Consider the following 25,493-nt stretch of genomic DNA (forward strand, 5'->3'; position numbering starts at 1 on the left):
ACATACACACTGACCTTCTGGTTTACCTCTGTTGTTTATGTCTGAAGACGTCATGTCTGGAAATGCTGCTTAGTCATTCCCATAGACTTGTATTAAAACTCTATATGAGTCTATGACAGACTAAAATTGGAACAATATGTGCTTCTCCGTCCCTCCCACTAGAAGGTTCTAGCTCAGTTAGAAAGTGTATATAAGGAGATCAGTACTTACAGCCCATAGTCTGCAGATAGAGAAAAGTGTTTCATAGAAGAGACTCTGCCAGACTCCACGAGTGACCAGAAGAAGACACTGATATGGGGATAGCCAGATGACTGAGCCACAGACCCGAGCCTTCTGAGAGAGAAAGGGACAGCTAGCTCAGGCTTTTCCTCAGCACAGAACCTTCTTCTACCCAGGAGGAGACTGGAGTAAAGAAGCACACTGGTTTATTACACACCCTGACTCTCTGAACTTATTTCTCATTGGGGTATACCATGCCTTAACATCCCCTCCAGAGAGCAGCACCACGTGGTGACACCTCAACGATGTCCGGTGGGACCCAGAGTAGTGTTAAGACCACACCAAACCTAGCCACTGCAGATCATAACGGGCAAGTGAGGTCACACAGTCTATGTAGCAGGTCACTGGATGCTATAATGGGGGGCAGTGCGGTCACATGGTCTATGTAGCAGGTCAGTGGATGACATCATGGAGGGCAGTGAGATCACGTGGTCTATGTAGCAGGTCAGTGGCTGACATCATGGTGGGCAGTGCAGTCACACGGTCTATGTAGCAGGTCAGTGGATGATATCATGAAGGGCAGTGCGGTCACACAGTCTATGTAGCATGTCACTGGATAATATCATGAAGGGCAGTGCGGTCACACGGTCTATGTAGCATGTCACTGGATGATATCATGAAGGGCAGTGCGGTCACACGGTCTATGTAGCAGGTCAAAAAGGGAAAACAGTCGGCACTCCTCTGACAGAGTCGTGGTGCTCGCGTCCAGGGTATGAAAAGCCCACTTACAATACGGAACAGAAGACCGGCACAAGTGCCGGTCTTCTGTTCCATATGTAGCAGGTCAGTGGCTGACATCATGGAGGGCAGTGCGGTCACACGGTCTATGTAGCATGTCACTGGATTATATCATGAAGGGCAGTGAGATCACATGGTCTATGTAGCAGGTCAGTGGATGATATCATGGAGGGCAGTGCGGTCACACGGTCTATGTAGCAGGTCAGTGGATGATATCATGAAGGGCAGTGCTGTCACACGGTCTATGTAGCATGTCACTGGATTATATCATGGAGGGCAGTGAGATCACGTGGTCTATGTAGCAGGTCACTGGATGACATCATGAAGGGCAGTGCGGTCACACGGTCTATGTAGCAGGTCACTGGATGACATCATGAAGGGCAGTGCGGTCACACGGTCTATGTAGCAGGTCAGTGGATGACATCATGGAGGGCAGTGCGGTCACACGGTCTATGTAGCAGGTCAGTGGATGACATCATGAAGGGCAGTGCGGTCACACGGTCTATGTAGCAGGTCAGTGGATGATATCATGAAGGGCAGTGCGGTCACACGGTCTATGTAGCAGGTCACTGGATGATATCATGAAGGGCAGTGAGGTCACACAGTCTATGTAGCATGTCACTGGATGATATCATGAAGGGCAGTGCGGTCACACGGCCTATGTAGCATGTCACTGGATGACATCATGGAGGGCAATGCGGTCACACGGTCTATGTAGCATGTCACTGGATGATATCATGGAGGGCAGTGCGGTCACGCGGTCTATGTAGCAGGTCAGTGGATGATATCATGAAGGGCAGTGAGATCACATGGTCTATGTAGCATGTCACTGGATGATATCATGAAGGGCAGTGCGGTCACACGGTCTATGTAGCATGTCACTGGATGACATCATGAAGGGCAGTAAGATCACATGGTCTATGTAGCAGGTCAGTGGATGATATCATGGAGGGCAGTGAGATCACATGGTCTATGAAGCAGGTCAGTGGATGACATCATGGAGTGCAGTGAGATCACATGGTCTATGTAGCAGGTCAGTGGATGATATCATGGAGTGCAGTGAGATCACATGGTCTATGTAGCAGGTCAGTGGATGATATCATGGAGGGCAGTGCGGTCACACTGTCTATGTAGCAGGTCAGTGGATGACATCATGGAGGGCAGTGAGATCACATGGTCTATGTAGCAGGTCAGTGGATGACATCATGGAGGGCAGTGAGATCACACGGTCTATGTAGCAGGTCAGTTAATGACATCATGGAGGGCAGTGAGATCACGGTCTATGTAGCAGGTCAGTGGATGACATCATGGAGGGCAGTGAGATCACACGGTCTATGTAGCAGGTCAGTGGATGACATCATGGAGGGCAGTGAGATCACATGGTCTATGTAGCAGGTCAGTGGATGACATCATGGAGGGCAGTGAGATCACATGGTCTATGTAGCAGGTCAGTGGATGACATCATGGAGGGCAGTGAGATCACATGGTCTATGTAGCAGGTCAGTGGATAACATCATGGAGGGCAGTGAGATCACATGCTCTATGTAGCAGGTCAGTGGATGACATCATGGAGTGCAGTGAGATCACATGGTCTATATAGCAGGTCAGTGGATGACATCATAGAGGGCAGTGAGATCACACGGTCTATGTAGCAGGTCAGTGGATGACATCATGGAGGGCAGTGAGATCACATGGTCTATGTAGCAGGTCAGTGGATGACATCATGGAGGGCAGTGAGATCACATGGTCTATGTAGCAGGTCAGTGGATGACATCATGGAGGGCAGTGAGATCACATGGTCTATGTAGCAGGTCAGTGGATGACATCATGGAGGGCAGTGAGATCCCATGGTCTATGTAGCAGGTCAGTGGATGACATCAAGGAGGGCAGTGAGATCACATGGTCTATGTAGCAGGTCAGTGGATGACATCAAGGAGGGCAGTGAGATCACACGGTCTATGTAGCAGGTCAGTGGATGACATCATGGAGAGAAGTGAGATCACATGGTCTATGTAGCAGGTCAGTGGATGACATCATGGAGGGAAGTGAGATCACATGGTTTGTAGATTTCGTTCTGCTCCCCCCCATTACATAGAGAAAACTGCTCTCATTTCAGGGCAGTAAATGTGTAATAAAGAATTCAGCACGGTAACATTCCGGGGAATAAATATGTTGTCCGCGGTGCTCCCCGACCAGCACCGTGCATCTCAGGCAGACCCCCATGTAAAGATGAATGGGGTCTCATTCATTATGGAGCTGCAGACTGGAGACTTGCTGCGTTTTATTACTCTGGTGTTTTATGACTTACGATGTCCTCACCGCTCGCCCAATATATTCACTCTCCCAATGGAAGCAATTAGATCTGAAATATCAACATGTTTTTATTAAGTAGATGCAGCGTTTACTGCCCCCCGGGGGGTGCTCTGGGAGCTGCAGAGTTCGTGCTTCCTGTAATGCGTTTCGTCTTAGTTGCGAGATGAGGAAATAAGTCAAAATAAGTAAAAAAACTACAGAGAGATTTGTTTTCTTGCAGCTGAGTGAAAATCAGAGAAATTCTGACATTTGCAGCCAATTCTTCTGTATAGGGGGAGCGGGCTTGTGTCAGTACATATAATGCTCGCATGATATTCCTCATTACTGCCCTCTTATAACTTCACTGTAGAAACTGCATGCTATGTTAAACAAGAAAAACACAACCAGACCAGGAGACGAACGGTTAATTACACCTAAAACCCATTAGCCCATCATATAATGGGTGCCATATGATAGACACTTCTCTGTATGTACGGACACTACACAGTACCACTTCTCTGTATGTAGGGGCACTGCACAGTACCACTTCTCTGTATGTAGGGGCACTGGACAGTACCACTTCTCTGTATGTAAGGACACTGCACAGTACTACTTCTCTGTATGTATGGACACTGTACAGTACTACTTCTCTGTATGTACAGACACTGCACAGTACCACTTCTCTGTATGTAGGGGCACTGCACAGTACCACATCTCTGTATGTACGGACACTGCACAGTACTACTTCTCTGTATGTACGGACACAGCACAGTACCACTTCTCTGTATGTATGGACACTGCACAGTACTACTTCTCTGTATGTACAGACACTGCACAGTACCACTTCTCTGTATGTAGGGGCACTGCACAGTACCACATCTCTGTATGTACGGACACTGCACAGTACCGCTTCTCTGTATGTACGGACACTGCACAGTACCACTTCTCTGTATGTACGGACACTGCACAGTACCACTTCTCTGTATGTAGGGGCACCGCACAGTACCGCTTCTCTGTATGTATGGACACTGTACAGTACTACTTCTCTGTATGTACGGACACTGCACAGTACCACTTCTCTGTATGTAGGGGCACTGCACAGTACCACATCTCTGTATGTACGGACACTGCACAGTACTACTTCTCTGTATGTACGGACACAGCACAGTACCACTTCTCTGTATGTATGGACACTGCACAGTACTACTTCTCTGTATGTACAGACACTGCACAGTACCACTTCTCTGTATGTAGGGGCACTGCACAGTACCACATCTCTGTATGTACGGACACTGCACAGTACCGCTTCTCTGTATGTACGGACACTGCACAGTACCACTTCTCTGTATGTACGGACACTGCACAGTACCACTTCTCTGTATGTAGGGGCACCGCACAGTACCGCTTCTCTGTATGTATGGACACTGCACAGTACCACTTCTCTGTATGTACGGACACTGCACAGTACCACTTCTCTGTATGTACGGACACTGCACAGTACCGCTTCTCTGTATGTACGGACACTGCACAGTACCGCTTCTCTGTATGTACGGACACTGCACAGTACCGCTTCTCTGTATGTATGGACACCGCACAGTACCGCTTCTCTGTATGTACGGACACCGCACAGTACCACTTCTCTGTATGTACGGACACTGCACAGTACCGCTTCTCTGTAATGTAGAGATACTGCTTCTCTGTATGTATGGACACCGCACAGTACCGCTTCTCTGTATGTACGGACACCGCACAGTACCACATCTCTGTATGTACGGACACTGCACAGTACTACTTCTCTGTATGTACGGACACTGCACAGTACCGCTTCTCTGTATGTACAGACACTGCACAGTACCACTTCTCTGTATGTACAGACACTGCACAGTACCACTTCTCTGTATGTACGGACACTGCACAGTACCCCTTCTCTGTATGTACGGACACTGCACAGTACCGCTTCACTGTAATGTAGAGATACTGCACAGTACCACTTCTCTGTATGTACAGACACTGCACAGTACCGCTTCTCTGTATGTACGGACACTGCACAGTACCCCTTCTCTGTATGTACGGACACTGCACAGTACCGCTTCTCTGTATGTACGGACACTGCACAGTACCGCTTCTCTGTATGTACGGACACTGCACAGTACCACTTCTCTGTATGTACAGACACTGCACAGTACCACTTCTCTGTATGTACGGACACTGCACAGTACCGCTTCTCTGTATGTACGGACACTGCACAGTACCACTTCTCTGTATGTACGGACACTGCACAGTACCGCTTCACTGTAATGTAGAGATACTGCACAGTACCACTTCTCTGTATGTACAGACACTGCACAGTACCACTTCTCTGTATGTACGGACACTGCACAGTACCGCTTCTCTGTATGTACGGACACTGCACAGTACCACTTCTCTGTATGTACGGACACTGCACAGTACCACTTCTCTGTATGTACGGACACTGCACAGTACCGCTTCTCTGTATGTACGGACACTGCACAGTACCGCTTCTCTGTATGTACAGACACTGCACAGTACCACTTCTCTGTATGTACAGACACTGCACAGTACCACTTCTCTGTATGTACGGACACTGCACAGTACCACTTCTCTGTATGTACTGACACTGCACAGTACCACTTCTCTGTATGCACGGACACTGCACAGTACCACTTCTCTGTATGTACGGACACTGCACAGTACCGCTTCTCTGTATGTACGGACACTGCACAGTACCCCTTCTCTGTATGTACGGACACTGCACAGTACCCCTTCTCTGTATGTACGGACACTGCACGGTACCACTTCTCTGTATGTACGGACACTGCACAGTACCGCTTCTCTGTATGTATGGACACTGCACAGTACCGCTTCTCTGTATGTACGGACACTGCACAGTACCGCTTCTCTGTATGTACGGACACTGCACAGTACCGCTTCTCTGTATGTACGGACACTGCACAGTACCCCTTCTCTGTATGTACGGACACTGCACAGTACCTCGTGTCTGTTACAGAGCTTTGTGTCTGAGGATAATGGAGCTCATGTTCGCTCTTGTGCCCCCTCCTGCGGAGATTTCTCTATTTTTGGCTGGTACATTGTGCTTTCTGCCCCCGCAGTCATCCATCCTCAGGTTATGTTACCCCCTGCTGGCCGGATGTGAGAGGCGGCGCAATGTATGTCACAGAATCATTCAACTCATCCCAGACTGCAGCCAGTGCAGAGAGAGCAATATTCTGCAAGTCTCTGAAGAGGCCCGTGGTGTAATAATCTGCAGCATATAACTGTGTATCTGTCAGGAGGTAGAGAGGACAGAGCAATGTTCTGCAGATTTCTAGAGAGGTCAGTGGTGTAATAATCTGCAGGATACATGACTATATATCTGTCAAGAGGTAGAAGACAGAGGGATGTTTTGCAGATCTCTATAGAGGCCGGTGGTGTAATATTCTGCAGGATATATCACTGTGTATCTGTTAGGAGGTAGAGGATAGAGCAATGCTCTGTAGATCTCTAGAGAGGTCAGAGGTGTAATAATCTGCAGGATATATCTTTATATATCTGTCAGGAGTAAGAGAGGACAGAGCGATGTTCTGCAGATCTCTAGAGAGGTCAGAGGTGTAATAATCTGCAGGATATATCACTATGTATCTATCAAGAGGTAGAGAGGCCAGTAGTGCGTCAGTGACAACCTCTTTTGTGAGGCCGGGACACCGTCATCTCGCTTCCCCCGCTGTTCTTGGCAGCTGATATATTCCTCATTTATGGGCAGGGGTGGATTGAGTGGCCCAAAGGCCCTGGGCTGTTCCTTCAGCTTGGGCCCCACAAGTGAAAAAACATATACTGCACAGTATTCCCCCCGCCCCAAGCTCTAGTGCTAAAGAAATATTTAGATGGGAATTACATTCAGCACAACCAAACATACAGGAGAACACAGCACCGCATGCCTCTTACACCCAGTGATGTCTCCTCTAACAGAGATGTTCTCTTTCTTTTCTTGTCCATTGGGAGCAGACCGCCATGACGACCTCCTTCATCCACATCTCGTCTCTGCAGTGTTTGCCACACAGACATCTTACATTCCTCACTTTCCCATTATCCTCGCCCTCCTGCTGCTACCTCCATTATTGTGTCTGCAGTGCTCCCCAATGCCCCCAAATACTATACTGCACACTATACCATACAAAAATCCCCTATGGTAATAGTTCTCCTATAAGTCCCATCGATAGTAATTCTCTCCCAGAAAGTCCTGATTAGTAACGGTGCCCACAATAGTTTAATGCTCCATGAGAGTGCCCCTATTAATAGCAGTGCCCTCTATTTTGCGCCCACTAATAATAATGCCATAGTGCTTTAAGTATAAAAACCAAGATGGCTGCACACCATTATACATACAAACAATACAGCTAAGAAATGGGGGTCATTCTAGCTTAAAGTGGTACAATACCGACTGTACATGAGATAATGGAAGCTCTTAGTGCACATACGTGTCGGGCCCACCTACCAGGCGTCAAGTTGGCTTCTGCAGATGGGTACCTAGCACTAAATATACTGCCTCACTTTGGACTTGAGGTAGTCAAAACGCCCCACAGTGCCCCCAGCCGGTATAATAACGCCCCACAGTGCCCCGAGCAATAATGTCCCATGTGTGATCCCAGTAGTAATACCCCAAATGTGCCCCCAGTATTGACAGGAATAATAATAATGCCCCTAATGTGCTCCCCTGGAAATAATAATGCCACCATAGTTCCCTTGGTAATAATAATTCCATGATAGCGCCCTATGATAATACCCTAAATGTGCTCCCAGTAGTAATAAAGCCCCTCCATAAGGTATCCCTGTAGCTCCCAGTAGCATTAAGATCCTCTATAGTGCCCCCAGCATTAATAAGGTTTGCAGATTTGGGTGTACCACAGTCCTCATTTAAGGCTGATGTACAGTTTGAGTATACCAGCAAAAGAAGAAAGGAATACCACACAAATGGGCCGCACATCTAATAAATATATAATTTATTGAATAAGCAGTGTACCGTGCAGTGTCCGTACATACAGAGAAGTGGTACTGTGCAGTGTCCGTACATACAGAGAAGGGGTACTGTGCAGTGTCCGTACATACAGAGAAGCGGTACCGTGCAGTGTCCGTACATACAGAGAAGTGGTACTGTGCAGTGTCCGTACATACAGAGAAGTAGTACTGTGCAGTGTCCGTACATACAGAGAAGTGGTACTGTGCAGTGTCCGTACATACAGAGAAGCGGTACTGTGCAGTGTCTGTACATACAGAGAAGCGGTACTGTGCAGTGTCCGTACATACAGAGAAGCGGTACCGTGCAGTGTCCGTACATACAGAGAAGTGGTACTGTGCAGTGTCCGTACATACAGAGAAGCGGTACTGTGCAGTGTCCGTACATACAGAGAAGTGGTACTGTGCAGTGTCCGTACATACGGAGAAGTGGTACTGTGCAGTGTCCGTACATACAGAGAAGCGGTACTGTGCAGTGTCCGTACATACAGAGAAGCGGTACTGTGCAGTGTCCGTACATACAGAGAAGTAGTACTGTGCAGTGTCTGTACATACAGAGAAGCGGTACTGTGCAGTGTCCGTACATACAGAGAAGCGGTACCGTGCAGTGTCCGTACATACAGAGAAGCGGTACCATGCAGTGTCCGTACATACAGAGAAGTGGTACTGTGCAGTGTCCGTACATACAGAGAAGTGGTACTGTGCAGTGTCCGTACATACAGAGAAGCGGTACTGTGCAGTGTCCGTACATACAGAGAAGTGGTATTGTGCGGTGTCCGTACATACAGAGAAGTGGTACTGTGCGGTGTCCGTACATACAGAGAAGCGGTACTGTGCAGTGTCTGTACATACAGAGAAGCGGTACTGTGCAGTGTCTGTACATACAGAGAAGCGGTACTGTGCAGTGTCCGTACATACAGAGAAGCGGTACCGTGCAGTGTCCGTACATACAGAGAAGCGGTACTGTGCAGTGTCCGTACATACAGAGAAGCGGTACTGTGCAGTGTCCGTACATACAGAGAAGTGGTACTGTGCAGTGTCCGTACATACAGAGAAGCGGTACTGTGCAGTGTCCGTACATACAGAGAAGTAGTACTGTGCAGTGTCCGTACATACAGAGAAGTGGTACTGTGCTGTGTCCGTATAGAGAGAAGTGGTACTGTGCAGTGTCCGTACATACAGAGAAGTGGTACTGTGCGGTGTCCGTACATACAGAGAAGCGGTACTGTGCGGTGTCCATACATACAGAGAAGCGGTACTGTGCAGTGTCCGTACATAAGGAGAAGCGGTACTGTGCAGTGTCCGTACATACAGAGAAGCGGTACTGTGCAGTGTCCGTACATACAGAGAAGCGGTACTGTGCAGTGTCTGTACATACAGAGAAGTGGTACTGTGCAGTGTCCGTACATACAGAGAAGTGGTACTGTGCAGTGTCCGTACATACAGAGAAGTGGTACTGTGCAGTGTCCGTACATACAGAGAAGTGGTACTGTGCTGTGTCCGTACATACAGAGAAGTGGTACTGTGCAGTGTCCGTACATACAGAGAAGTGGTACTGTGCAGTGTCCGTACATACAGAGAAGTGGTACTGTGCAGTGTCCGTACATACGGAGAAGTGGTACTGTGCAGTGTCCATACATACAGAGAAGTGGTACTGTGCAGTGTCCATACATACAGAGAAGTAGTACTGTGCAGTGTCCGTACATACAGAGAAGTGGTACTGTGCAGTGTCTGTACATACAGAGAAGTGGTACTGTGCTGTGTCCGTACATACAGAGAAGTTGTAGTACTGTGCAGTGTCCGTACATACAGAGAAGTGGTACTGTGCAGTGTCCGTACATACAGAGAAGTGGTACTGTGCAGTGTCCGTACATAGAGAGAAGTGGTACTGTGCAGTGCCCCTACATACAGAGAAGTGGTACTGTGCAGTGTCCGTACATACAGAGAAGTGGTATTGTGCAGTGTCTGTACATACAGAGAAGTGGTACTGTGCAGTGTCCGTACATACAGAGAAGTGGTACTGTGCTGTGTCCGTATAGAGAGAAGTGGTACTGTGCTGTGTCCGTACATACAGAGAAGTGGTACTGTGCAGTGTCCGTACATACAGAGAAGTGGTACTGTGCAGTGTCCGTACATACGGAGAAGTGGTACTGTGCAGTGTCCATACATACAGAGAAGTGGTACTGTGCAGTGTCCATACATACAGAGAAGTAGTACTGTGCAGTGTCCGTACATACAGAGAAGTGGTACTGTGCAGTGTCTGTACATACAGAGAAGTGGTACTGTGCTGTGTCCGTACATACAGAGAAGTTGTAGTACTGTGCAGTGTCCGTACATACAGAGAAGTGGTACTGTGCAGTGTCTGTACATACAGAGAAGTAGTACTGTGCAGTGTCCGTACATACAGAGAAGTGGTACTGTGCAGTGTCCGTACATAGAGAGAAGTGGTACTGTGCAGTGTCCGTACATACAGAGAAGTGGTATTGTGCAGTGTCTGTACATACAGAGAAGTGGTACTGTGCAGTGTCCGTACATACAGAGAAGTGGTACTGTGCAGTGTCCGTACATACAGAGAAGTGGTACTGTGCAGTGTCCGTACATACAGAGAAGTGGTACTGTGCAGTGTCCATACATACAGAGAAGTAGTACTGTGCAGTGTCCATACATACAGAGAAGTGGTACTGTGCAGTGTCCATACATACAGAGAAGTGGTACTGTGCAGTGTCTGTACATACAGAGAAGTAGTACTGTGCAGTGTCCATACATACAGAGAAGTGGTACTGTGCTGTGTCCGTACATACAGAGAAGTTGTAGTACTGTGCAGTGTCCGTACATACAGAGAAGTGGTACTGTGCAGTGTCTGTACATACAGAGAAGTAGTACTGTGCAGTGTCCGTACATACAGAGAAGTGGTACTGTGCAGTGTCCGTACATAGAGAGAAGTGGTACTGTGCAGTGTCCGTACATACAGAGAAGTGGTATTGTGCAGTGTCTGTACATACAGAGAAGTGGTACTGTGCAGTGTCCGTACATACAGAGAAGTGGTACTGTGCAGTGTCCGTACATACAGAGAAGTGGTACTGTGCAGTGTCCATACATACAGAGAAGTAGTACTGTGCAGTGTCCATACATACAGAGAAGTGGTACTGTGCAGTGTCCATACATACAGAGAAGTACTTATACAAGACCCTAGATACCCACAGTTTTTTTACTCAACATTGACATAAAGCCTAAGATGATTGCACAAAGGGCCCCCAATTTGAAGAATAAACTGGTGTAAAGTCACTTCCAACGCCCAACTACAAACATTGGTACAGGTGGAGGATAAAAGGGCACACATCCCTGTGGTAATTGTAATGTGTGCCGATTCACACTGGGTTCGGACATCTTAATGATTTCAAGTGACCAGAAGATTACACGTAGACATTATGTACATTGCCGTTCTAGGAATGTGGTTTCTGCTCCACTATGTCCTTGTAAGGAGATACATGTGGGTCAAAACACAAGAACTACGCGAGAGGATACAGCAGCATCTCTCTGATATTTGCATCACGTGACAGATCAAAAGGGGATAGACCTATAACATGGGTGGCTTCTGACTTCTAGGGATAGTGACCTTAAGGTTGCTTGGTTGGACCTTGTCCGCTATAATATTGGGGGAACACGGGTGTCTCAACAATTACTTAAACTGGAATCTAGGTGGATTTTTAATTTGAGGTCACTTACACCACACGGTCTCAATGAAGACCTCTTTTTTTACTGGCTATTACACGTATTTTATTGTTTCTCATGTTTGTTTATGCTAATTTTGTTTGTTTGTATTTTAGATTTTTATTGGTTCTCATGCACGATTTTTGAGGCTCATTTTTCTTATATCTCATTTCAAGGGATAAACAGTATAAAAACACTTGAAGGTTTCTTTGGATGTTTAGGATGACAGTACTTTGAAGAGCAACCTTGGGTCCAAAAAACCCTTCCGCATCCCCAATTTTTACTGATGATCCAGATCATAATGTTGCTTATGGACTGAATTTTTTCATATATATCCTCCTGTAGGAGTTGAAAACGTGATAGTTACTCGTATAACCTGATAAGTTATTTCTCTTTTTGCCTACATCTAAATGGCACCAATGTCCTTTTTCTGGAAGTTGGGCCACCCTTTGCCTCCCCGGTGCAAGGCTTATGGACCTCTAGGACCTACGTACTCTATATGTATATTTTGATTACAGTTGGATTTGGATATAACTAATTAACTTTGGTCACAATCGTGTTCTCATTTATATATAATATATATATGCTTATTATTTAGTTTGATTTCGACATGGGTTATTTGGCAGGTGTAGGTACATGATTGTGTGGTGCACTAGGTAGCACTTATTTATATTTCTATACGTGTTCATGTCAGGTAATATTGGTTCATATCTGCGCATTTATGGGTGATATATTTTCAGGTCTTCTTTATTCATTGATCTTTCTCTGATACTATTCAATAATGGTTTATCCTTATTATTATTTTTAAATATTTATCAAATATATATTTTTTTTATTCTTTGCATATATTTTTCTACGATATAATTATTTAATTTAGGATATGATTATTTACTTAATCTTTTTTCCATTATCATTTGATGTCTTAATCATGTTATTTCACTATATAATCATGTCACTTATCACGTGTTTTTGTTCTTTATTGTCACTCTGGGATGTTTTTTTTCGTTCTTTTTCATTTTATATGCACGTTCGTGCGCGGTTCCGGGTCCCAGCACAGGCGCGCACCAGGATTCCCAGCTTAGTGGTGCGCTTCCGGTCTTTGAAACCACCTTGGCTGGGTTTCCGGCTGTGGGCCATTTTACGCATACGCGGTTGGGGTTTCCGGCACGCGAGTCCTGCGGCTGGCGCCATCACCTGCGGAATTGGTCCAGTACCGGAGAGACTAAGGTATCAGCGCCGATCAGCGTTCTCTCTCCTTTGCTCCTCTTATAATTACCTACATTCTTATTTTTAACTGACCACAGTAGCTGCTCATTTTGATGTAATTACGAATGCTATGTATATATATGAGGCACAATGGTCCCTTATATGTGAACCCCTGAGGAAGCCAGCACTCACTGGCGATACACATGGGGATACGTCCCTTCCTGCACACTATGCTCATCTAACTCTGCAATAGATACGTATTTGGTGTGCAGCCAGCCAGTCGCAGGGGCCACACGTGAGGTGCACGGTGGACCAATGAGGGGCCTAACAATAACACATGGCTCATCAGTTACTCACGGTTAGCAGAATGCCTCCCGGGGCCGGCAGCACAGTGTGAGGTGGACAGCACAAAATCCTCCAGGGCACTCTCTGCGGTAGGAAGCATCAGCCAAGATGGTGGTTCAGGTGCCCTTGATGTTAGGGGTGCTTAGGGTGCTTGTTGCGGCTGAGTCCCTTGATGGTTTTTGTTGTGACGCCAGTACCGTTAATGGTGGTACAACCAGTAGTGGTAATAATGAGGTAGACGGTGGTAAGATGCAGCTCGCAGCTTTTACTTTTGGTGACTTGGTTGCAGCAGCACAAAAATGCAGTCTCCAGATGGTACAGAGTTGGTTCTGCAAATCCACTGTTTCTAGGCTTTCCAGGTTTCTAGTTTTGGAGCAGTGGGTTCGGTGCACCTGGTTCCTATTGATGTGCTCAGTCCTATTCCTTGTCTTTCCCTACAAGCTGAACATTTAGACAGGTAACTCGTCTGCCTCTCAGAAGGTTGGTGCGGCTGCCGGAAGCTATAAACCTCCACCATGCAAAGGTGTCTGTGGCCCTCAATAATGGCTCTTATCACCGATGATTCCTTAGGAAAGCTTGTTTCTTTTCCAGGAAGGCAAACTCTTCTCCTACTGGTCAGGGATGCAAGTCTATAGTCACAGAAGGAAAACGCTCTTCGGCGCCTCACATCTGAGTATCACCTCCTAGCGAAGTTGGCTCCACTCACTGATCTGTGTCATGGAGTCTTCACCCTACATTCTCGTCAGATCTGCTCTTGTCTGAACTACATCTTTACTCAACTCTGATCTGCCTCACTAGGCCTGACCTACATATATATAAGACCTAAGCTATATCCCCATCTAGTGGTGGGATGTCTAAATTACACCTAATCTGCCTGTTAACAGGGATTTTGCAGATATAATAGTACAAAGTAGCACAATACAACACAGTGCAATTGTCAAGGTAAAAAGTACTTTTAAGCAGTGCCCACACACACGTAGCGGGACGCTGCAGGTGCATGTGTACTCTTTGATGTCATAGTCCTGTATTTTACCCTTTATTATATGGAATGTGTAGGCCCATTTATGGGGATATTTCCTTCCTGCGCACCATCATTATTAATTGGATTAGTACTTAGTGCATATACGTCTTTTGAGGATATATGTATGTACTTTGCACCTTATTTTGGCGATATTTTTATATCTATATTGGAGACGTGGAGTGTGTAGGTTTATGTGCTGGTCAGATTTACGGTCCGCACATGGGTACCAGGGCCAGCACCCTGTGATACTTTGTGGTTGTGGATTCTGATGTATAGTTTGGGCGCTTGCCGCTCTTGTCACACTTTGTGACTCTATATAGGCAGGATTCACAGGTTCAGATTTTTTTATGGAGTTTTTGAAGCCAAGGTCAGGAGTGTATCCATAGGAAGGAGAAGACTCGGCCTGTGCTTTATACGCCTCCTCCATGTATGTTCCGTTTCTGGCATTGGCTTCAAAAACTGCATCAAAGAACCTGAATGTGTAAACCTAGGCTGGTGCTCCTTGCGGCAGTTTGAGCACCTCCCATGACGTATAGCAGTGCCTGTCTAATTGTGTTAACCCCTACTGTATCAGTGTCTCTCACCTCCGCTTTTAAGGATACAATGATGAGGGAGTAGTATGTGGTTCATTCAACCCTCTGGGCCGTTTTGTGTCCATTGATTAATCATTCGTCCCTGCAGCTTATCGCAGGGGATGCGGTCACACGCTGTGGTGGAGTGGATCTCGCCTGATTACATTATTAATACGGAGAGGTCCCGCAGCGCAGGGTCATCTGAGGCTGTCTCATGGCCTGGACTTGGGGGATACACGGTCTCTGCACAGAGCCCCCAAGAGCGGAACGGACAAGAGTCGCCGTCTTGTATGAAACCTTCAGATATTCTTGGCCACATGCCAGGTGACTACCACTGATGGCCACCATGACGCCGCTCATAGAGGTCACATCCAGCTGACACCGTTATGTACCTCTACATTCACTCACTGCCTGTGTAGTAGAAGTCAGCACTCCATTCCTGAAACAGTTGACTCCGGATGAGCGAGCTATAGATCTTCAATTGTCCCCCCTTCCCCATGATGGCTCTGAAAGCAGAGATCTGAATACCAGCGAGTAAGAATATTAATGAGCTCTCTGCCAGCAGCTATGGCAGGACATGATCGATCCCTTGCAGGGATGGCATTTAGCAGCACTGACAGGACAAGATGGAGAGGGCTGGTAAGGGCATTATAAACATGGCGGCCAGAGCCTCCCACATGTAGCAGGCATTAGGACCCATCGTTCTATTCCAGTACACCAAACTCTGCATTACAGGAGCCCAGCTGTTAGAGGGGTGCCAGACTGTCTCTAATACCAGCCCACAAAATATAGTCATTTTCGTGCCAGTGAAAATTAGATTTAAAAGTTGTAGGAACTTCTGCAGATCCACACACCCCTGAAACCCCCGGCCATGGTCACCCCCACCCCATCATTTCTGGTCACATTTAGTAATGTCTCTAGATTCTGATGCAGACCAACTGTACAGCTCCTACGTGCACTATAATTAGTGTTGAGTGAAGCGAAGCATTCAAAGAGGAATTCGGTCCAAAATGGAGGAAAACTTTGATTTGCAACTAATCTGAATTTCCTTGCACTTTGTGGTAAAGAATCAGTTTTACCTAAAATGGCGGCTGCATGTGTTACAAAGTGAATGTAAGGAGCCCGGGAATGAAAGACCCCCCATAATGCCGTGCAGCCAGCCAATCTGCAGAGAGCCATCCCCTGTGATGTCACACCCCTATAAAAGCCTCACCCTGCGCAGTCTCCGCCATTGTCCTGTGAGCGGAGCTTAGGTAGAGACGTGGAAGCGCTGCAGCGCTAAGGACAGTGTTTCTGAAACTGATTACTAGACGAATATTGGAGAGGGAGAGCGCAGGAAGACTGCGGGGAGAGCGCAGGAAGACTGCGGGGAGAGCGCAGGAAGACTGCGGGGAGAGTGCAGAGAGACTGCGGGGAGAGTGCAGAGAGACTGCGGGGAGAGTGCAGAGAGACTGCGGGGAGAGTGCAGAGAGACTGCGGGGAGAGCGCAGGAAGACTGCGGGGAGAGCGCAGGAAGACTGCGGGGAGAGCGCAGGAAGACTGCGGGGAGAGTGCAGAGAGACTGCGGGGAGAGTGCAGAGAGACTGCGGGGAGAGTGCAGAGAGACTGCGGGGAGAGTGCAGAGAGACTACTGCGGGGAGAGTGCAGAGAGACTGCGGGGAGAGTGCAGAGAGACTGCAGGGAGAGTGCAGAGAGACTGCAGGGAGAGTGCAGAGAGACTGCAGGGAGAGTGCAGGAAGACTACAAGGAGAGTGCAGAGAGACTGCGGGGAGAGTGCAGAGAGACTGCGGGGAGAGTGCAGAGAGACTGCAGGGAGAGTGCAGGGAAACTGTAGGGAGAGCGCAGGAAGACTACAAGGAGAGTGCAGAGAGACTGCAGGGAGAGTGCAGGGAAACTGTAGGGAGAGCGCAGGAAGACTACAAGGAGAGTGCAGAGAGACTGCAGGGAGAGTGCAGGGAAACTGTAGGGAGAGCGCAGGAAGACTACAAGGAGAGTGCAAAGAGACTGCAGGGAGAGTGCAGGTAAACTGTAGGGAGAGCGCAGGAAGACTACAAGGAGAGTGCAGAGAGACTGCGGGGAGAGTGCAGGAAGACTGTAGGGAGAGCGCAGGAAGACTACAAGGAGAGTGCAGAGAGACTGCAGCGAGAGGGCAGGGAAACTGTAGGGAGAGCGCAGGAAGACTGCGGGGAGAGCGCAGGAAGACTGCGGGGAGAGTGCAGGGAAACTGTAGGGAGAGTGCAGGAAGACTACAAGGAGAGTGCAGAGAGACTGCAGGGAGAGTGCAGGGAAACTGTAGGGAGAGCACAGGAAGACTGCGGGGAGAGTGAAGAGAGACTGCAGCGAAAGTGCAGGGAAACTGTAGGGAGAGCGCAGGAAGACTGCGGGGAGAGTGCAGAGAGACTGCGGGGAGAGTGCAGAGAGACTGCAGGAAGAGTGCAGGGAAACTGTAGGGAGAGCACAGGAAGACTGCGGGGAGAGTGCAGAGATACTGCAGCGAGAGTGCAGGGAAACTGTAGGGAGAGCACAGGAAGACTGCGGGGAGAGTGCAGAGAAACTGCGGGGAGAGTGTAGGGAAACTGTAGGGAGAGCGCAGGAAGACTGCGGGGAGAGTGCAGAGAGACTGCGGGGAGAGTGCAGAGAGACTGCAGGGAGAGTGCAGAGAGACTGCAGGGAGAGTGCAGGGAGACTACAAGGAGAGTGCAGAGAGACTGCGGGGAGAGTGCAGAGAGACTGCAGCGAGAGTGCAGGGAAACTGTAGGGAGAGCGCAGGAAGACTGCGGGGAGAGTGCAGAGAGACTGCAGGGAGAGTGCAGGGAAACTGTAGGGAGAGCGCAGGAAGACTACAAGGAGAGTGCAGAGAGACTGCAAGGAGTGTGCAGGGAGACTGCAGGATAAGTTCAGGGAAACTGTAGGGAGAACGCAGGAAGACTGCGGGGAGAGTGTCGAGAGACTGCGGGGAGAGTGCAGAGAGACTGCAGGGAGTGTGCAGGGAAACTGTAGGGAGAGCACAGGAAGACAGCAGGGAGAGTGCAGAGAGAATGCAAGGAGTGTGCAGGGAGACTGCAGGAAGAGTGCAGGGAAACTGTAGGGAGAGCGCAGGAAGACTGCAGGGAGAGTGCAGTGAGATTGCAAGGAGTGTGCAGGGAGATTGCAGGGAAACTGTAGGCAGAGCGCATGAAGACTGCAGGGAGAGTGCGAGGAGACTGTAGGGAGAGTGCATAGAGACTGCAAGGAGTGTGCAGGGAGACTGCAGGAAGAGTGCAGGGAAACTGTAGGCAGAGCGCAGGAAGACTGCACGGAGTGTGCAGGGAGAGTGCAGGGAAACTGTAGGCAGAGCGCAGGAACACTGCAGGGAGAGTGCGGGGAGACTGCAAGGAGTATGCAGGGAGACTGTAGGGAGAGCGCAGGGAGACTTATTCTGCATCAGTTTTATGTACTTATTGCTACATTTACTTATTCCTACATCAGCCATAAACTAAGATATGTAATTCAATAACAATCAGATAGAATATTTTATTAGTCCAGTGGCAGTGTGCCAACCAATACCATCCAGTCTGCACCCCCAGGTCTTAATGATGACTACCCTCATATTTTGCTGGCTTTACTTTTTCCAAATCGTCCTTCAAAGTCTTAATGTCCTAGAAAGGTCAGCAAGATGCTAAGAGAGGAGGAGCTGGATGTTCCTGATGACATATTCATATTCTCCTCGATATTAGATGATGTGGAAAAGGAGGAAAAGCAGATGGCAGAAGAAGGGCTCCCACCTGTAAGCCCCTGTTTAAAGGTGCATTAAAGGTGCCACACGGCCATTAACAATGAAGAAGCACTATACAGTGCGGTCTTCATTAGTAAATGAAAGGCACCGTAGGAGGCAACCTTGTCGTGGTGAGTGGGCTCATGCTTGTTGATCAAAATGTATACTAATGTATACAAAATGTATACTACTTTAAACTATTCAATTTGCTCCGGTGAAAGCAGCTACATTACATCAAACCTGGTGCATAAGGAAATGACTCAAAACATACTAGATAAAATCCTGGAACTGGGAGGAGGAAAGGTTTCAGTATCGTCTATCTACTCAAAAATTAGGAGAAGCAGACTCCCAGAGAGAGAAGGCAGGGCACTTTAAAAGTTGGGAAGAGCAATTATGAATTGATCACATCACTCCATTGATGAGGCAACAGTGGTTGAAAGTAAAAAGGCATATCATGAACGAAGTATGGAGGGATACGCAACTAAGAATAATACACAGAGCCATATACGGTTTTAATATACCTCCACACCCAAACAAACCAGACAGAATAACAAACTGTCCTAAATGCGGCCAGGGATACACTGATCTGTATCATGGACTGTGGGAGTGTACGGAAAGTAGGCGGCTATGGGAGGAGGTAGGAGAGGTGGTCAGGGCAATATTGGGAAGGAGAGTAGAAGTTACACCACAACTTTATTCCATTTTGAGGAGGTAGGCAGTAATAGAAGATCTCTTCCCAGCCTATTCCATTCGATCTGTATGGTAGTCAATAGAAGTATATTACAAAGGTGGCTACAAGCAGACAGGCCCACAATACAAAACATTCTGCAAGATGCAAAAAAAATTATTCTATCTGGAACATTTAGACACAATGAAATCAAAGGACAGACAAACACAAAAGCGTTTTCAAAAATGGAAGGGCTTTATTCTCACATACATGTCTGACGCTGAAATACAAAACATAATGCAGCCTATTTCATACACGGAATGGTACTCGATTGAGCGGATGAGAGGGAGATAGGGTAGACTGTTCATATGTAAGAATGTATAGTCAGTATAACATAATATCTTAACTGAATGGTGCTCAACTGATATGCTGGGTGACACCCTCATTTCATGTTTGAAATTAAAGTTTTCATCTTTTTTTTCTGTTGTCTTTTTTATTTTCTCACCGATAAAGTTGTACCATATATACTTTGTTTTTTTAATGTAATGTCTGATGTTCGGGTCTGCGTACCCAGATGTTGTATATTAGAAAAATAATAAAAGTGTTATAATAAAATAAAATAAAAAAAGTATACTAATGCCATGTATATCATGCAACATAGAGGGCTGTATACTAGTTATTACGCTATGGGTGCGGGGCAGAAGCTAACAACACTCTGCCCTGTTGCCAGCTCTTCTGCTGGAAAGTAAACTGCCAGTTTGGTGGCCTTGCAGAGAGTCTCCAGGGTCACTGATTGTTGTAGGAAGAGGTCTGTGGAGCTTTGCCCTGATGACAACTCTTCGGCTGGGACTAGTAGTTCCTCTGCATTGGCCTGCGGTCGAGGCTGCCTGCCCTGGCTCCCTTGAGTTTTAGAGGTGCATTTGGTGCTGGGCAGAGGTCAGTCGTACCCTGCCTTGATGCCAGCTCTTCATCTGGGACTATTAGTTCCATTAAATATGTGGTTGCTGTTGAGCAGTGTCGAACAGTCTTTGGTATACCTGTTCCAGCTCCCATTCCTGTGTAACTAAAAAGTCTAAATCAGTCCTCAATCCGAGCTCACTGGGGAGTTCCAACTTCCTAAAATCACGTATGTCCTCCCTTCTCCTCTCCTGTGCACTCCCAAATTGTGGATCCTCCTGGAGTGCCTCAAAGAGCACCCCACTGCTTGCCACCAATGTGACGGACCCCCAGTACTTAGGAAGAGTATGTCCGCCACTGTATTCTTCCTTACACAGGAGATATTGCAAAGCTGCTGATCTGTAGCTCCCAGTTTCCCCAGTAACTTGTCGAGACACAGTGGAAATAAAGTCTGTTTTATTGAGCAACTGCACACATTTACATACAGAAAGTGATCAGATGAAACTGTAATCCCATTACACCCTCCTTCCCCTCCCCAGGCATTCTGTCTGCACCACACCACAGGGGTCCACCTGCTAAAATAGCTCCAGACAGCCCTAGCAGGAGCCTGGCCAAAATGTCATTGTCCTGTGCTCTTTCAGAGTACAATGGGAGATAACAAAGAGGGGGCGGCTGACAGTCTTTTGATAACAAGTTACACAGTATAACATAATTACACATATCCAACACCAATACACATTTAACTGAAACTGATGACCATATCGCTCCCCCAAGTTAAAGGATGGCAGACTCTGTGAGACCCTTTACCCACTTGGGGATGTCCATGTTAGTCACCCTTCCAATTCTGTTTGGCGAGCTAGTCCATCAGCATTCACATTGTGTTTCCCAGGCCTGTCTTAGATTGTGAAAGTGAACGGCTGTAGAGACAGGCTCCACTGCAACAGCCGTCCATGTGCCCCAGACAGCCGGTTCAACCAAACAAGGGGGATCTCCAAAATCTTAGGTCCGTAGTCACTATTACATTGTATTGTACAGTGACAATAAAAGCATCTTATCTTATCTTACTAGGATAGAGGCTGGCCCTCAGGCTTCTCCAGCAGCCCTAGTGACAGTTCAGTCTGTCACACTATATACACTATAATGATGACATCACACACCATACAGGATCTGTATACACTATAATGAGGACATCACATTGTACACGATCTATATATAACCTAATAATGACATTCACACACGGTACAGGATTTATATTTAGAGTATAATGGTGACATCATATGGTACAGGATCTATATACACTACAGTATAATGATGACATCACATGGTACAGGAACTATACACTGGCTAATAATGATGACATCACACACTGTACAGGATATATATATTATAATAGTGACATCACATGGTACAGGATCTATGCACTGGCTAATAACTATGACATCACACACCATACAAGATCTATATGCACTATAATGATGACATCACAAACCGTACAGGATCTATATACACTATAATGAGACATCACATGGTACAGGCTCTATATACACTATAATGAGACATCACATGGTACAGGCTCTATATACACTATAATGATGACATCACATGGTACAGGATCCATATACACTGGCTAATAATGATGGAGATCTGGATGTCGCTGGTAATAGAGGCCTTGTAGTCTCACCATCACTTGGTGAATGTCACTTGTAGCTAATAAATTCTTGGTCTGTGACGTTGCTTGTGTTGAGGGAATCATCGGGGGTGAGGTCTTCGGTAAATCTACGCTGTGCTCATCCATTATTCTGGTCTTGTGCTTGTGATTTATCTGCAGTTTTATGTAAATCTCCACGTTCTGCGCTCGTTTATGTTGTGATTAGTTTATTTTATCTTCCGCCGTCTCATTTGTTTGAAACAATGTAATGTGGAGTGTGCTGTCCTATGCGCTGTAAGCGGCCTGTGGCTTCGATCGCCACACGTTTCGAAGAGCTGGCATAATGGTGTTTCTCATTACTATAGAACATAAATTACGGGGAGACAATGCTGATCTGCACAATGCGCCATCGCCTCACAGACACAATTAATGGCTTTATTGATTGTTTTCTTTCTGGCTTTTATTTTGCGTCTTGTTTTATTTGGCGTTGGCCATTAGTGTTGACTCATCTACGCACCCGTCCGCACCTCTGCTGGTGCCAAGGAGGGTTAGATACTGGCAGAGCATTGCTGTCTGGGAGGTCCGTGTCTGGCAATGTAATGAGCCTGGAAGGGCACTGCCTCCTCCAGGGTATTGGGGTTTACAGCTAATGGCACACCCTGTTCTCTTCACTCAGGCTTTTTGCAGACTCCATCATGTCTCAGGATTCATCCAATTTGGAATTCAGGAGACTCTGACCATGCAGCTGGAAGGGGGCGCTATACTCAACCTTGGGGAACCACAACAGGAGTATAACTGGAGAAGAAGTAGGATCAACAAAAGGCACAGCTGTATGCATATTGAAAAATGTACCCACCAGGCAATTTATCCATCAGAGACTGTAACTGTCAAGCTGTCTGCCCATTAGAGACTGTAAGTACCAAGCTGTGTGCCTGTCAGACTATAACGAACAAGCAGTTTACCCACTATAGACTGTAACCACCAAGGTGTGCACCAATCAAAGGCTGTAACCACCTAGCTCTGGGCCCATCAGACACTGTAACCACCAAGCTGTGTACCCACCATAGACTGTAATCACCAAACTGTGTGCCCATCAGAGACTGTAACCACTGCACTATGTACCCATCAGGGACTGTAACCACCAAGTTATGTGTCCATCAAGGACTGTAGCCACCAAGCTGTGTGCCCATCAGGGACTGTGACCACCAATATATAGAGACTGTAACCAGCAAGTTGTGTGTCCATCAGGAACTATAACCACCAAGTTTTATGCCCAGAGACTGTAACAGCCAAGCTGTATGCTCATAGAATACTGTACCCACTAATCTGTGCGCCTGTTGGGGACTGTAACCACTAAGCTTAGCCCCACTGTCACAACCAGGTGAAATCCGAACTTGTGGGAGATGAGTGTCAAAACACAAAGGAGAGTGCCGCTTATCCACATTAGATGATATTCATATGACTGTGTCTCCTAAGTCACAATCTCATTGACACGCCTGCTACAGGTTATACAATGGGACCCTCTATGTCTGTTCAGCTCGGGCTGAGGCCGTGACTTTTGGTGACACATCTGTAGCAGCCGCACCCAAAGGAATACATGGGTCAGACGATTCCACCTCTGATGCTCCAGATTTACTGCACTGTTTCTGAACATGACCACGGTGCTGGGTTTGCTGCGATCATGGAGCACGTTATGACTGGACGCCCTAACAAGCGCCTGCTATATGCACTGCTCCCCAGTAACAGAAAACGAGAAAAGCTATGAATACAGCTCTGGTTGTGACTGCATTATTATACAAGATATAGCAGCAGAATTTTGAATACAGCTCTAGATGTGACTGAATTATAACACATGATGTCTCTCAGGGGCAGTTATGTTACTGAACCTTCTTACTTTTAGTATTCTATCTAGTGAATGGAATTTTTAGAGATAGTAAGTTGGGAGGTTAAGGGTACCCCACTGTGGTATATCAGGGTGACTTGACCTCCTGACCTCCAGTCTATCCCCCCCCCATCCTGCTCACATTAACTTAATTTTTCCCTTCCCCCGCTATCTCGCAGCTCAGCATTTCTGCAGCCATGAATCGTGCTGCTGCTGGAGCCATATCTGCTGATTTGTGTGGGTCGGCTTTTAATAAGCCCCAGTGACAAGCAAGAAAAGTGCTGAACTGCAGCTGGAACCAAAGCCAAACGCACACAGATCCCGGCATGGAAATACCCAACCAAATGTCCTACTGTGAGATATGGTCAATGCCGCTGCCAGAGGAGTAATAAGCACACCGCCGTCTGTCCGTGACCCACTTATAACTTAGAAAAACACAGAAATCGCTGTCCATTACAGCGCAATTCACAACAGAACGCTGAATGCAGCAAAAACGCATTAAAGTCCAGGCTAGGGGCCCAAAGCCCCCTTGTGCCTATGGCACCAAATTCTGATGTATTCTGCTTGTTTACCCACATTTGTGCAGGGTCTCTACCTGGGCACCCCCATTGCAGCTTCCTGTGCCACCTCAATGATACATACACACTTGTCCATGCAGTGCCTGGGTTTGGGGTGGCCCAAAGCCTACCCTTGGTCCCCTGGACACCATCAGGGTGTCACCACATGTTTCTGCTCTCCGACAGAGATGGTAAAATGTGGTGCAACCCAATGGGAAATATAAGTCCAGATAGTAAGAGTCTGCAGTAAACCAGTGTGCTTCTTTACTGGAGAAATTCAGGAGCAAAACAATACAGGCGAGGTATTGGGCCGGCCTTCCAGTCTCCTCCCTGGCAGAAGAAGGGTTTGATGCTGAGAAAAGGCCTGAGCTAGCTGTACCTCTCTCTCTTAGAAGACTAGTCCCCTGGCTAAAGGCTGGTGATCCTTATATACCATCTCTAGCTAGGCTGGAACCTTCTATTGGGAGGGGTGGAGTGGAGAAGCTCAGCACAAACAAATACAATGTTATACTTCCTGTCTGTCATAGACTTGTATAGAGCTTCAATGACACTCAATGGCAATGACACAGCTGTTTTTCCAGACAAAAACAGGTTTTCAGACATAATAACGTAGCAGCACCTGGCATTCAAAAGGTCAGACTGTCTGCTTTTGGTGGTAAACAAGTCTGGCTTTTTCCCTCCAAAACATAGTCTTCTTTAACTCTTCTGGTAAGTGTGGAAAATTACCAACTTCTCATTATTAGCAAGAAAGTGGCCAAAGTCTCTCAGTGTTCATTAACCCTTTCCACAGTGCTGTGCAAATACAGTGCAAATGAGCAGGCTATATATCACAACATACATATAAAATGCAGTTACACAGTACTAAACAGTATGTCAGTGCAAGTTAACCCTTT

This window comes from Bufo gargarizans, chromosome 11 (genome assembly GCF_014858855.1).
Source record: "Bufo gargarizans isolate SCDJY-AF-19 chromosome 11, ASM1485885v1, whole genome shotgun sequence".
NCBI lineage: Eukaryota > Metazoa > Chordata > Amphibia > Anura > Bufonidae > Bufo > Bufo gargarizans.